Below are 14,507 nucleotides of genomic sequence, written 5' to 3' on the forward strand. Positions count from 1 at the left end.
GAAGCAGTGAAGTATCAAGCCTCACCAAATGACCATTCTCCAGGGGCAAACAGAAAATGATATCCACCACAGAAGGATGCTTCTGTGAAGCGTTCTTATCCAGTGATCATTTATTTATTTATATACAAAATAAAAGGCTTATTTACTTTCCAGTCTTATGTATTTAATGGCTAAGAGAATTCAACACACTGGCACTATTACAACTACTCCCATTGCCTGTCCTTTCTACAGCATTGCTAGTGTAACTTCTACATAGCTAATGTAACTTTCATTGCCAGAACAAGAAATCCTTCACAAAAAGACACTCAAACTCAGCATAAGAGAACTGCTAATGCAAAACACACAAGGATTAATGGAGTTTCCACTTTATTGGTCATCTTATTGACCAGTATTACACCTTTATTATGTCATGAGTGGAAAACATCTCACAGGCTCTAGGAGGCTAAGGCAAATAAAAAAGTTACAGAAAAAGAAAAACAAACAACAACAACAACAAAAAAAACTTGCAGAAAAAGAAAAAAGAGAAAATAAAATATTCTATCTACGTGTTGTAATTTTGGTTTTCTCAAGCTAAAACTTTTATAGACAAGACAGATTTGGACAAGAGGAAAATTCATTAGAATGTCTTATTTCCAAAGCCAACAGGAAAAAGAAAATACAGATTGAAAATTACAAGGATAAATACACATTTGCTACTCTACAGCACAAGAGAGGGTCAGCCAACTCTTCTAGGGAGGAACTTTTGCTTCTGTTTCCATGCCTCTCTATGACCATAACAACTTGGTGTAAGAGTAATGGCACATGCTAATTACACCGTTAATTCCCTGCATTTCAGTAACATCACACCTCTGTACCAGATCAGGGCAGATAAATCAATGTGGCATGCCTTTTATAGTACAACAGTATAAAAAGCTTACTGGCTCTTCTAGGGTTTTTTTTGGCTTTTTGTTTGTTTTTGGTTTTTTTTTAACGTAAGTGCCATGTGGCCTGCATTCTATATTCCTAACACACTGTATTTGAAACATCTCTATATAAAGATGACATCAAGCCAATAGAAACAAGAAGCAGTTGTCTTCAAAAACTGTAACTCACACTTAACTACAAGATCTTGACAAAAAAAAGACATATTAAATGTAGGATTAAACAAAGCAATGTATTTTCTTAATTACTATTAGACTCTTTAGATTTAAGCAGTAAGTCCACCTGCACTCTAACTTATGTATCTGAACTAAATCAAATAATATCACAATGAGCATGAAATTAACATGCTAGCTTTCTTATCCAGCTCCATGACTAATTTCCAGTTATGCCAACTGCTATTATTTAATCTGTAAAAACCACTGGATCTAAATCATCCATCCCCAAATTCACCACCTGCACATTTGAAAACTACACGCACTGAACATTTCTAATTCAGGAAGCAGACCTACTGCTGGCTGTGTTAATACAAATTCACAGCCTCAGGCACCACAGCTCATCTGTCCAGCTGTGTATAATTTGCAGGAAGTTCTACTTCCCCTCATGCCATTGTGTACAGAGAACTTATCTTTGCTTTCATGTAGATCATATAAAATGCAGTAGGCAGACATAATAATAATTACATTTTTGGTAGACTTATATTTAGATTGGGAAACTATAGCAAACCACTCAGTGACTACATATCTTGACTGAGAAGAAACACTATGATTGATGAATGCTTCCCTGAAGTGCTACATTGGACCTTCTGCATTGAAGTTTGGGTGAAGGGTACATTTCATACAGCACCAACTCACTAGTTGCTTCCTCTAGTTGTTGCCATAATAATTTTCCATTATTTGCCAAAGCATCCAATGAAATTCAGATATATTCCTACCAATTAAAAAATGTCAGAGAGTTTTGGCAATGGCAGATGTACCAAAGATTTACATTGAGCTTCACCTCTTCTTGAATAATTCTTCTGGAATCCAGGAGAGGATTTTTGCCCCCTTTTTTGTCATAAATCACCTATAAAAGAATAGTGAAATCTATGATCCAAAAACATTGCAACTGAGCATCCAGGAGAATTATTTACCAGTGTTAAAATGCTAGTTTGAAGAGTTGGCAAGAACTTGAGCACCACCACAAGTAATGAGATAACTGAATCAAAAGGTGAACAGACTGGATGTGAATATTCCATCTAACACACGCCCAGTTCCTTTGACAAGTAAATCCAAGAAACTTCAGAAAGAAATCACAGATGGAAGCAAGTCTGTATAACCATTTGTCTTTATAAACACAGTCACTAATAAAACATGAGTTGAGAAAACATGGTCCTGTATAATCTATCATACTCTTTTAGTGTGCATAATCATCCATGCTTACAATGAGCTCTTCGAGGAAGGGATGGAGATGCATTATTTTTCAGAGTCTATGCTTTCTTTTGTATTTTTCAAACACAGGTTTGAAGCTTATTTCCTTAGCAGAAGTTAATGGGAAGTTAGGAGAAAAATTTTGAGCATTATATATGATATTGCCTATGGAAATACTCCATACCATTTTATCCAAACACTACTTTCTCCCAGAACCTGACCAAAAGCCTCTTGAAATTAACAGGTATCTTTACACTGAATCCAAGAGACCTCACTACATGACACTGATCTGTCAATGGTCCATTTATCTTGGTCCTGTTCACAGGCCTTTTAATGTTAATGGTTTATGCTATGTCCAGTAAGAAAATTACTAAAAAATGTGCTGTACATTAGAGAGCATATGGCTTATATCTTATATGGTGTTCTACATGAAGAATATATTATTTTGCTTGTTTGAAAAGATATCTCTGGAAAACATTCACAATAGATCAGAAACGGTAGAATCATATCTCAAAGAATAAACATATTTGTTATACAATTCCAAGGTAATTTGTTCTGTATATGACCAAGTACTCAGAAGAGGTATTTCATGCTAAAGTGGTATATAAGTGATAAATTATATATATGTTGGAGTAAAGTAAGTAAAGGAATAAAGAGAAAGGGTGGAGGGAAGAAAAGCCTATTTATTTTCAGAGAAAGAATTCTTAGTTATATAATTAAACTACTGATAATTGTTAAGGAAACCCCTGTTCTTTTTAATTGAAGAGTTCTTTGGAGTCTCTGCAAAAAGCTTTATTTTAGAGGAGAAAAACTGTCTGGCAAGTCTACTTCCAAGCATAAGATTTATGCAAAACTTAAGTCTAAAATCAGTACCACAAAAATCAGTACAAAGATATAGGAATAAAGAATAGAAATCTGACTTGATTCAAAATTCTTTTATTTCAAAAGAGGCTATCAGCTTTGTCCTTGTTTTATTCCATTTGGATGGATACAAAGTAAGGTTTTTATATATCAGAAGTCAGAATATGATGTATAATGTAGTATGTGTTTATTGGAATAGAACAAATAGATATTTGGAGATAATTACTTCAAAATCTGTTTTGGAGCAAAACCACATACCAAGCAGGAGATTTTTTTGAAGTCTGTTCACTTACTTTCTACCAGAGTTTAAAACTGTAAAAGAAACCCAATTACATAAAATATAACTAATTTGTTTGAGCCCTCTCCGTGCTATTTCTCTAAACGGATTTTTGAAAGACTTGTTGGCATTAAACTGCATTTCTCCCTAAGTGTCCAAAGTGATGTTAACACTTCGAGAAGCTTGTTCACTAACCCAGCTACTTCTGACAACAATATCACAAGATCACCACATGATGGCACTGACTAAGATCACTGGTCAGTCCTGGAAAGACCATTAATCTGTCAGCAACCCTACTACAGAGCTTGAAAATCTCTTCCTTCTGGGTCTGTACTGGGACTGCAGCCCACACAGACACTACAGTAACAGCAATTTTCAAAATAATCAAGCCATTAGACCACTTCAATTAACACTTTGGGTCAGAAATCCTATTCATGATTGTCGTCTTTCATTTCTGGCTGTCCTAGACCTCTTCTAATTGGCAATGACTACCTCCAGCTGGAAGACAAAGGAAAAGTCTTCCCTCTGAACTGTCTCTGAACAGAGAAGCGGTGGTCTTTCTCGTTTTGTCTGCTGCATTCAACAGATGCAAATCTGAAAAATACTGCTAGATGGAAGTTTGCTACCACCAAATCATGCCAGGATTATTTCACGTGTCATCTTTTATGGTTAAACATTGAAGGGGCTTAGTCTTAATGATCTGTGTAATTATATTTCAAAAGTATTTTAATCAATTTCAAAATAAATTCATACACAAATAAATACAAATTTCTATTTATATTCATACTATATACGAAATTGTAACAGTAACTGCAGAGTCAGTAAGAGTACCACTCATTTTCAAAGCTTTCCTCTCTTAAAAGGCTCAGCCTTCCCATCAATTTTCAAATCTCAGCACATAAATTACAAGGAGTGGTGTGTGGGCTCAGCACAGAAGACAGCTGAAAGAATCATACATTGTGACATCAGTGACTACAATTTATTTTTAGATTATTACAGTACAAATCTGAGCATTCCTAGCTAGGGATTGTTCCAGCATGTGGTAATTCATTTGGTTTGAATTAGCCATGACACTGGTAAAGCCCCACTGCAGATCTCACAGGATAAGCCAGTGTTCTACAGAGGCTGCTCCTATTCACTCTCGTGTCAGCTATGCATGCAAGCCATAAAGTAACCCTGTTTCATATACAGCTTATTTTTAATGTCAAAATTCATCCCCCTTTGTTTACATGGGGGGAAGAGCTTAAAGAGGGATGAGCTTGCTGAAAAATGTTTCCAGAATAACTTCCTACTTTTTAAATTCAACCCTGCTGACTGTCTATAAATTGTATCTTTCAGTTTTCTATTCTCTACCCTTATATCCAAGTTGAGAAAAGTTTATTATCATTGTGTCTTATCTCATTGCTAAAAATTTTCCAAGAGTATTGCCAACAAAACTTGTTACTTGCTCTTTCTCCGCTAGACAGCAAAGTGTTTTTTCTCACAGGTGTTTGGGGTATTTTTATTGGTGCTTTTTTATTTTTCTTTCAAATCCAATCTGGGGACTACTAAAACAAATATGAGAAGTGGAGAACTATTAAAAGGTGACATAGTTGAGTACATAACCTTGTCAGATGTGAGGATCAAAATGGCTCACAGCATAAATGCTTTACAAACATTTCTTAAGAGTACTTGAGTTGAATTGTGACAGAGGATAGCTATAGCTGGACATGAGATATTTACATTGATTTGTGCTTTTGTTTATGTTTTATTAGATTTTTATCACTGTAAAGACTCCCAGCCTTGTAATGCTGTGCACAAAACTAACCAATTTACTCATGCAGAAGAGATCTTGAATCCTGATGACAAGTCTTCAAGCTACAGAATGACTAAATTATATGCTGGTTATAGCACGATGCTTATTCCTGTCCTACCCAGGTGGAGCTGTTCTTTACACTATGTGATTCAGCCATCAAATAGCAGTGTGCGTGCTTGAAAGGCCAAGAGGAGGCTGTATTGAGAACCTGTCAAAAACAAACGTGCAAACCTCTATGTAGCAATCAGTAAGTGTTGCTTGAATCAATCTTTTGTTAAAAAATAAAAAAGGCCAAACAGATCCTTGTTTCTCTATAATATTTTTAATACAGAGCTTCAGTTAAATAGGTTTTCTTTCAGCCTCTTGCCTCCATCTCTGCATGACAGGTCTCCAGCTGAAGGATGCTATTAGGATTGACATTTTTATCAAATGTAAACATTTTCAGGTGAATGATCTGCCCAAGAACATGGGATTAGCTGAAGATAAAGTATTTGGAAGACTACAAAATATATAGGCTAGCACGGCATCTCCAGTAAAGCTCCCAGTTTTATCACTTGCCCTAATTTAATCCAGTTGGCCTGTTCCTTCCCGCTATGAGCCTTGCTTTTGTTCGCTCGCATTGTGATGACTTTAAAAGAAATGACACTGATCACTGTGTTTTGCTGATCAAGAAAAAAAATATAGGGAATTTTTGAATTTACAGTCTACATTTTCATGATACAGTGCTGCATTTTAAAACAATAGTGGGTGAGTAATCACTCCCTCCAGAAATGCAAAAGGATAATGCATTTTCTTATCTATATGAATGTATTCCAGTAGAGATCAAAACTAAGGGCCATTACATTCAATGAAAAATTTAAAAAATAAAAAAAAGTATTCAAATTAGCTCTGAATTAGCTCGGTCCTCTTGAGAAACAAGATAATTCAGAGCTAATTTGATTTTTTAAAAAATTTTTTCATTCAATATAAGACCAAGATTTCTTGGATGTCAAACTGAATTTCAGTTTTAGTATTTGGTACAGCTTAATAGGTTGCACTTGCACACGGCCACTGAAAAAAATTGGATCTGTACAATACACTGGCATATGAATAGAGAAGAGAGAGAAAAGGTAATAATAGTTGTATTTATATACAAAGGACTAATAATTTCATGATTATAAATATCATGTCAAAATTAAATTTCTTTTTCTATTATTCTGAGAAAATTACATGCCACCATAGACATTGCTGTTTTGAGTAACCAGAAACTGCATGACATGTTTTCATGGTTCTCAAACCTTAATGATTCATTGGAATATGATTCATAAGACAATGCATGCAACCCTCTACTCAGCAATATAAGCAAAAAATACTTGGAATTTCCTGCCTTAATGCACATCTCTATAAAGGCTACCTATACAGAAGCCTACACAGATATTAATAGATAGGACATAAAGAAGGTAAAATGAAAATAAAATGCAGAGTTCATTTGACGTACGAAATCAGTTCACTTTTACAATGCAAAGAAGTGTTCTTAGCTAGGAATTAAAACTAGTGGAAAAAATTGCTCCTTAAGGTGACAAAGAGTTTATTTCTTTAGTGCTAACTGAGGATTTATATATCTAATAAAAATTTTTGTCCCACATGATATGGGAAAAAATATTACCCTTTAATACATGAGATCTGCATTAGCAGATGTATTTATGTTTTAGGAAGAGAAGAACAGCAGGGATTTCCATTTTGGTGTAACTGTAAATTCCTCCAATTAAGCTTTGCATTCTAATCTCCTAAACACATGCATGTATGTCCTTAACGTTATTAATTTAAAACCAAACCGGAATTTTATCAGTGCTTGCTTTCAAAACTGATCAAACATCAGGCTAAAGGGGTGTTTTCAAGGGTGGTGTGGGGGGTATATTTTGGGTTTTGGTGGCGGTGTTGGTTTCTCTCCAAATACCAAACATCCGAACTCGGCCGTGCGTTTCAGCCATCCCTACGAAAGGCAGCAGCAGCACCCCGGAGGCTGCAGACGGACAGCCGGGCACGGGCGCCCTGCAGGGCAGCTCAGGCTCTGCCGTGCCCCCGGCTCCCCGCCCGGTCCCGGCGGTGCCGCCGCCCGCGCTCCCCGCCCGCCCCCGGCCCCGGCCCCGCGAGCGCCACAGCTCCGGGCGGCGCGGGGCGCGCGGCGCGCGCGGGACGGCCCCGCGGCGGGGCGCGCGGCGCTGCGGCGCGGGGGGCGGCGGGCGCGCGGCTGGAAGGGCCCGCACCGCCACCTGGCGGCCGCGCCCCGCCTCTGCCGCCGCGTCCCCCGCAAACTTCTCTCCCCCCACGCCGCGCGCCCAAACCGGCCAAGTTTCCCGGCCGCGACGCCATCTATTCTTAGCCCCGCTCCAGGCACGACGGCGGGACACCCGCCCCGACCCGCTACCGCTGCCCGCGTCCCGCACCGTTCCGCAGCGGCTGCGCGGGACGCGCCCTGCCCGCCCCGACCCTGCGCGCCCGCGAGATGTGTGCGGGGGCGGGCGGAACGGCGGCTGCTTGGGCCCCGTCCGTCAGGGCGGCTGCGGTGGGGCCGCCCCCGCTCCCTGGGGCGGTGCGGGGCTGCCGGCGGCCTCTCCCGCGGGGAAGGGGCAAAGCACGGCGGCCGCGGAGGCGCCTTAACGCCGCCAGCCCCCGCCTCGCCCGCCCCCGCCCCAGCTTTGCAGAGAAGCCGATTTACTGCCGAGCTGGGGAGGAGTGGGGGGGTGAATGGTGGTGGTGCTTGTCTCTTTTTTTCTCCTTTTATTTCCCCCCCGCCCCCCCTTCCCCGCCACCGGTCCGCGCACGCTGGCTCTCCCCAGTGCCAGTCCCCGCTCCATCACGTGCGGAAGCCCATGCCCATCACAAAAGCAGGCATTTTACCCGTGCCCGGAAAGGAAATAAAGAAAGAAAAAGAAGAAAGGAGAAGGAGAAAAGAAAGGGGGAAAAAATGGGGGGAAGGGGGGAAGAAAGGAAACCCACCACGGAATATTTTAAGCGAAAGCGGGTGAACCGCTTAATCCCAGAAGATCCGAGATTTTCTCCGAGCAGCCGCCTCCCTTGTCCCCCCCGCCCGTCCCCGTCCCTGTCCCTTTTTGGTTTTTCGTGGCTGTGGTGGTGGCAAGGAAAGTGGTTAACCAAAACCCTACGCGTTGGTTTTGTGTTTCCCTGAAAACCACAGGCTCACACAGAGCATGAGGTACCGCTCCTGCCCCTCTTCGCGCTTGCAAGAAACTGTGGCTTCGCTCTTTCTTTCTCTGCCTGTACTGCAGATATTTTTCCCTCCTCTCCTCCACACTCTTCTGTTTATTTCCCTGTAAAGCAAAGCTACTTTGTAAACATCTCACACAGAACCTCAGAGCTTTTCCAAATAGCTGATTGCAGCAAAATGCCTCCAAACAAATTATGGTGCAAGGGAGATATAAGGGACAAGACCGAAGTGGGTAAAAAAGAAATAAATTTGCATAAATATGCATATGTGACAAGAAGATCTCTTGTGATGGTGGAAATGTCAAAAAGAAAGTATCGCTTTATCATGATGGGAAAAGTAAAAGCACAGACGACTGCAGCAAACTGCTCGCCCTTTGCCAGAGTACCAACTGCAACACCTCTCCCTCTCTTCCCCCACCCTCGCCGAGAAAAAAAAAAAAAAAGGGGGGGGGGAAACAGAAAAAAACAACAGGGAAAAAAAATTAAAATGAACACTCAAACTGCAAATTCGGTACTCCTACCTTAACACTGGGATAGCTGAAGAAGCATAGGGGTCTTTTTTACACAGCCAAAATCTTTCAGGAAATCCTCTCGGGCTATCATGCAGCCAGGATTATTCACATACGGTTCCTGCTCCCCTTTTTGGAATCCAAAGCGATTGGCTTCTCCAAAGGAATGCAACGATCACGAAAGGGGGGAAAAATTAAAAATAACAAGAAGAAAGACAACAACACTGGATTTGAAGGAAACTTGTGTTCTCGGTTGTAAGCGACCTACATTCAGGCAGAAAATTCATTGCAATCAGTGCGAGAGGGAGAGTTGAGTCTGCAAGTAGGAGCTGGGATTGCCTATGCAGAAAGACCGAGCCGCGGAGAGACTGATCTGCAAGGCAAGGCGAGCTGGGAGAGAGAGGGAGATGGGGGGGGGGGGGGGGGGGGGGGGAGAAAGGAGGGGGGGGAGAGGTCCAGGCTGTACCAGACGCTCTCCTCCCGCTATTGGACCAAACTGAATGAAATTCACAAAGCCGCCAGCCAATGGCTCCCCGCAGCCAGCCCAGCGCTACAGAAACCGCATCTCCATCCACAGCCCCCCGCGAAGGAGCGGCGCATCCCCGCGCGGAGCGGAGCCGGGCCGGACACCGGGGGGCTGGACAGGTGGGCACTGCGCCCACGGAGAGTGAAGGCGTCCCCATCTCTCTGTGTGTGTGTGTGTGTGTGTGTGTGTATGTTCGGGAGGATCACACAATTCACACTGCCGATCTCTCTGCTCCGTGGTCATGTACAGCAAGTGCAGTCTTTGTTAACCCTTTACAGTAGCAGTTTCTACAGTACCAGCCTGTTGTTACCATATTCACTCATCTGCGTTTTCGTGGAGCTAACAGTATCATTGTACACCAAGCAATGAAGCATTTTGTTTCTATTCCCCGTCCTCCCAGAAAAAAAAAAACCAAAAAACAGCAAAGCAGACATTTGCCCTGTGCCCAATCATTTGAAATAGATTTCCTATTTTTTTCATAAGGAGACCAGTTATTTGATGTTCATATTTTAATTAGCTAGCCACTAAGCTAAGTAATGGTCAACTGGGGGCTTTGTGGTTGTTGCCACATGCTACAACTCAGGGTCTCTGGTTCATTCCTGTGTATAGTTTCAGACTGAGGGTAGTGTAGCAAATATGTGCTTAGGCCTCCACAGGTACACCTTGTTTCACCCCACAGCATGTTCACTTAATCAGTTTAATAACAGCACTTACACCATCTAGAGTGCAAGACCCCACATTAAGAACAGGTGAGCATTGCCTGACTTCACTGAGGACAGAGCAGAGAACAAAATAAGGGGGTATTGAAGATCTTGCCATGATTTGAAATAAAAATCATATTCATACCTTTATGAGATTTCCTTCCACAAGAGTTGTATTAGATTTCATAAGCAGAGTTTTTGAGATTTTCATTCTGGAGAAAAAAAAATCTGCAACTCTTCTTTTCTAGAGTCTTTGTTTCTGCCCTCATGTCAGATCCTCAGCAGAGAACAGATAGTGCTTTGAATTCTCAAATCTAAACTGTGTGTGATATTTGGCTTATCAATCACTTCTATACTCTGCTGTTTCAAGTGGTAAAGGAATATATACCATCTGATCTAGCAGACAACTAGTAGGCCTGTTGTGTGTCTGTTCTTATATTTTGCTACATGGTGTGAAGCATACTTCCTTAAGTGTCACTTAGGAATGTATGTTTTGGTTTTAAATGTTGTAAATTCAAATACAGGTGTAATTCACTGACTTAAAATGTTTTAAGAATTGCAATAGCCACTGTTAACTGGTTTGTCAGTGAAGTAATTATATTTATATTACTTAATTATATGTTTTGACTTACTTATATTAAGTCACTCTAGCAGCAGGTGTTCATGCAAGTGAATTTTACTGCTTTTGTTATTTTAATAATGCACCCACAATGTGCAACCAATCATGTTCCTTGAATGAGTGAATATTTTGACACATTTAGAAAAGATGTCATCTTGCACTGCCATCTGTCCCAAATTTTGCAGGACAGTCTTTATTTTGATGAATATGTCATGCATTTTATAAGATTAATTTGGAGGATATTAAAGTGTGTGCTAGTTAATCTGAATAATCATCTTCCACCTGTATTGTACTATGAGGAGGCAATTTGTTACAGGTTACCACAGGATCATCTGTAATGTTTGCAATTAATATTTACTACTATGACTTAAATATTCTAAAGCACAGAAATAAAACTAAACTTTCCATAGACTGTACACAAATTTGTGATCAGAGTATGTGAGTAAAAGACATTTGGTCAGAACAGCAGAATGTACTTTTCTCCTCTTACAACTTTCAAAAAGCTAAATGTACAATTGGAATCTGTGGCTTATCTGCAGCAATCCACTGCATATTTATAACTCCAAGCAGGAGTCCAGGAGCAATCATTCAGAGAGAAGAATTCCACTTGATATACAACACCATCACTTCTTACAAGGTCACATTGTATTCCAGTATTAACCCAGCTTTATTTGTTCTGCTGGTTCTGTCGGGGATAGAGTTAATTTGTTCATAGTAGCTGGTATGGGGCTATGATTTAGTTTTGTGCTGGAAACAATGTTGATAACACAGGGATGTTTTAGTTATTGCTAAACAGCACTTGCACAGCATCAAGGTCTTCTCTGCTCCTTATCCCACCCCACCAGGGAGCAGGCTGGGGGTACACACGGAGTTGAGAAAGGACAGAGCAATGTGCTGATCCCAACTCACCAAAGGGATTTCCCACACTGTATGGCATCATGCTCAGCATATAAACTGGGGGGAAGAAAAAGGAAGGGGAGGACATTAAGAGTGTCTTCCAAAGTCACCACTATGCGTGATGAAGCCTGGCTTTCCTGACTGAACACCTGCTAGCCCATGGGAAGTGGTGAGTCAATTCCTTGTTTTGCTTTGCTTTGCTTGCATGTGCAGCTTTTCCTTTACCTATTAAACTGTCTTTACCTCAAGCCACGAGTTTTTCTCCCTTTCATCTTTATGATTCTCTCCCCCCATCATGAGTGGGGAATGAGGGAATGGCTGTGTGGGGCTTAGCTACTGAGTGGAGAGGGGAGAGGAGGGGAGGGAAAGGGAGGTATAGAGGGTATCTCAGTTTTGTTTCTTTGGGTTTTTTTATTAATTCCAAACAATTCATATTGAAAATTAACTAAATGGAGCTAAATACAACTGGCAGCTGGTCACTAGTGGTGCTCCCCTGGGCTCATAATTTTGGCCAGACCTGTTTAATATCTTTGTCAATGGTTTGGACAATGGGATCGTATGCATCCTCAGTAAGTTTGCAAGTGACACCAAGTTAGGTGGGAGTGTGGATCTGCTTGAGGGTAAGAAGGTTCTGCAGGGGCATCTGGGCAGGATGGAGGGATGGGCCAAGACCAGCTGTATGTGGTTCAATAAGGCAAAGTGCTGGGTCCTATCCTTGGGTTACAACAGCTCCATGCACAGCTACTGCCTTGGGGAAGAGCGCATTGAGAATTGCTCAGAGTATAGCTAGCAGTACTGGGGAATTGATTATCCCCCTGTACTGAGAACTGATCAGTCCACACCTTGAATCCTGTGCTCAGTTTTGGGTTGCTCACTTCAAAAATGTGATTGACGTAGAGTGTGCCCACAGAAGGGCAATGAAGCTGGTAAAGGGTCTAGAAAACATGTCCTGTGAGGAGTAACTGAGGGAGTAGGGGTTTTAAGTCTGGAGAAGAGGAAGGTCAGGAAAGACCTTCATTGCTCTCTACCTGAAACAAGATTGTAGTGAGGTGAGGGTTGGTCTCTTCTGCCATATCTCAAGTGAAAGGACAAGAAGAATGGTCTTAAGTTGTACCAGGGGAGGTTCAGATTAGATATCAGGAAAAAAAAAATTGCTGAAAGAGTAGTTGGGCATTGGATAAGTTGCCTAGGAAGATGGTGGAGTCACCATCTCTAGAAGTATTTAAGAGGTGTTGGGATGTGGCACTTGGGGGTATGGTTTAGGGAGTGTAGTGGTGGTGCTGGTTGATGGTTGGCCTGGATAGCCCTGAGATTGGCTCAGTTGGTTAGAGATGGGTGATTATAATGCCAGGTTTGGGGTCTCAATCCCTGCACAGGCCATTCACCTAACAGTGAGAATTGATTATCCCATGGGTCCCTTGCAGCTCAGAATGTTCCATGATTCTGTGAAGATGATCCTGAAGGTCTCTCTCAGAGCTGCTGATTCTGTGTGTGAAAATACTAACCCATGCAGGGCAAGAGAGGCTTTCTACAATTGCATGAACAGAAATTGATTCCTTACCCATCTGTTTTTCCTGCTTGGTCTGCTTACTCCAATTTGCATAGTGTCAATGGACTAACATTTCTTTTTGTTCAAGGATGAGCCAGAATGGTCCTAATACACTTTATGCAGTTGTAATGTTATGTTTCACTGTCCTCATGGTGAAAAAGGCTCATCTTCAGTGGACAAGAATGATCCCTATACTCAGCTCACTGGGTGAGTTCGATTCCTGGGTACGAGGGTGATAACACGCAGCAGACACAGTCCTTTGTAAGGCCCCAAGCAAATAAGAACTTGCAAAAGAAATTAATGCCAAACTGCAGGACATAAAACAAATTAAAAGCAAATGAAACAAGTTTACCATGTCCACCAAGTAAACAAGAAAAATCTAGAGATTATTTTGAAATGAACATGCAGAAAATTAAGATTTGGGAAAAATAGTTGGGTAGCCCCAAAATGGTGCTTATTAAATTTCAAGAAAGAGATTTGTTTCCTATGTGGCTTATCCTCTTATGGTTTGCTCATGAAGGAGAAACTTGATTGATAACTATTTTCACATAAAATTACGCAGAGTAACAAAATTACAACACAGAAAAGTCACATCTATAGTTTAAAATTCAAAGTCTTTCATTTATAGTAAAATTAAATGCTTACTTGACTACTGGCTATGCTACATACCAGGTAAATCAAAAATACACTGTAGAGTCCCACCTGCATGGCCAATTTCAGAGATAATTTCAGAGTGGTGTACTGTGAGAACTAATACTCGCTAGAGTTTCCCAAAGATACAGTATTTGTCATGTCTTTTTATTTACATTCTAATTACATTTTCCTTGAAGTTTTTCACTAGAACTTTTAGTGTCACTTTCTCCTTCTGACAAAGGTCCAAACCCAAAATACCACAGACATTGGAAATAGCACATTAAGATCTTATATTCATGTTTTTTAGAGGACAAAACATGGAGTTTGTACTAAAAAGCTTCTGAGATGCAACCTCAAACTACATGGGGCAGGTAAAGACATTGACTTTAACAGACAGACTATTTCAATTCTGGAAAAGAGGACACAGTTGATGGGCTCTGGTCCACCTTGTGTACAGGCAAAGCTTAAAATTATCTACTGAGATATTTTGTGTCATTTGGCCCAAGCGCTTTATTGGTTTAGTTTTTGGTTTGGTTTGATTTCTTTTTGTTTTGGGGAGGATTTTATGTTTTTTTTTCTAATGCTTTGTTTTTTATAAAGCCTTTC

The 14,507-nt window shown here is 40.9% G+C and overlaps 1 protein-coding gene across 1 annotated transcript in view; it reads right to left on the reverse strand.

The window, feature by feature from the left end:
* The window catches only part of NLGN4X (neuroligin 4 X-linked), a 162,984-nt gene extending 153,634 nt beyond the window's left edge, over nt 1-9,350 (reverse strand). The window contains exon 1 of the mRNA XM_059839713.1: nt 8,989-9,350. The gene's annotated coding sequence lies outside the window, so the exon portion shown is untranslated. The remainder of the gene's footprint in view (nt 1-8,988) is intronic.
* Nucleotides 9,351-14,507: the final 5,157 nt, after the last annotated feature.

The sequence above is a fragment of the Haemorhous mexicanus genome, chromosome 2 (assembly GCF_027477595.1).
Source record: "Haemorhous mexicanus isolate bHaeMex1 chromosome 2, bHaeMex1.pri, whole genome shotgun sequence".
Classification (NCBI taxonomy): domain Eukaryota; kingdom Metazoa; phylum Chordata; class Aves; order Passeriformes; family Fringillidae; genus Haemorhous; species Haemorhous mexicanus.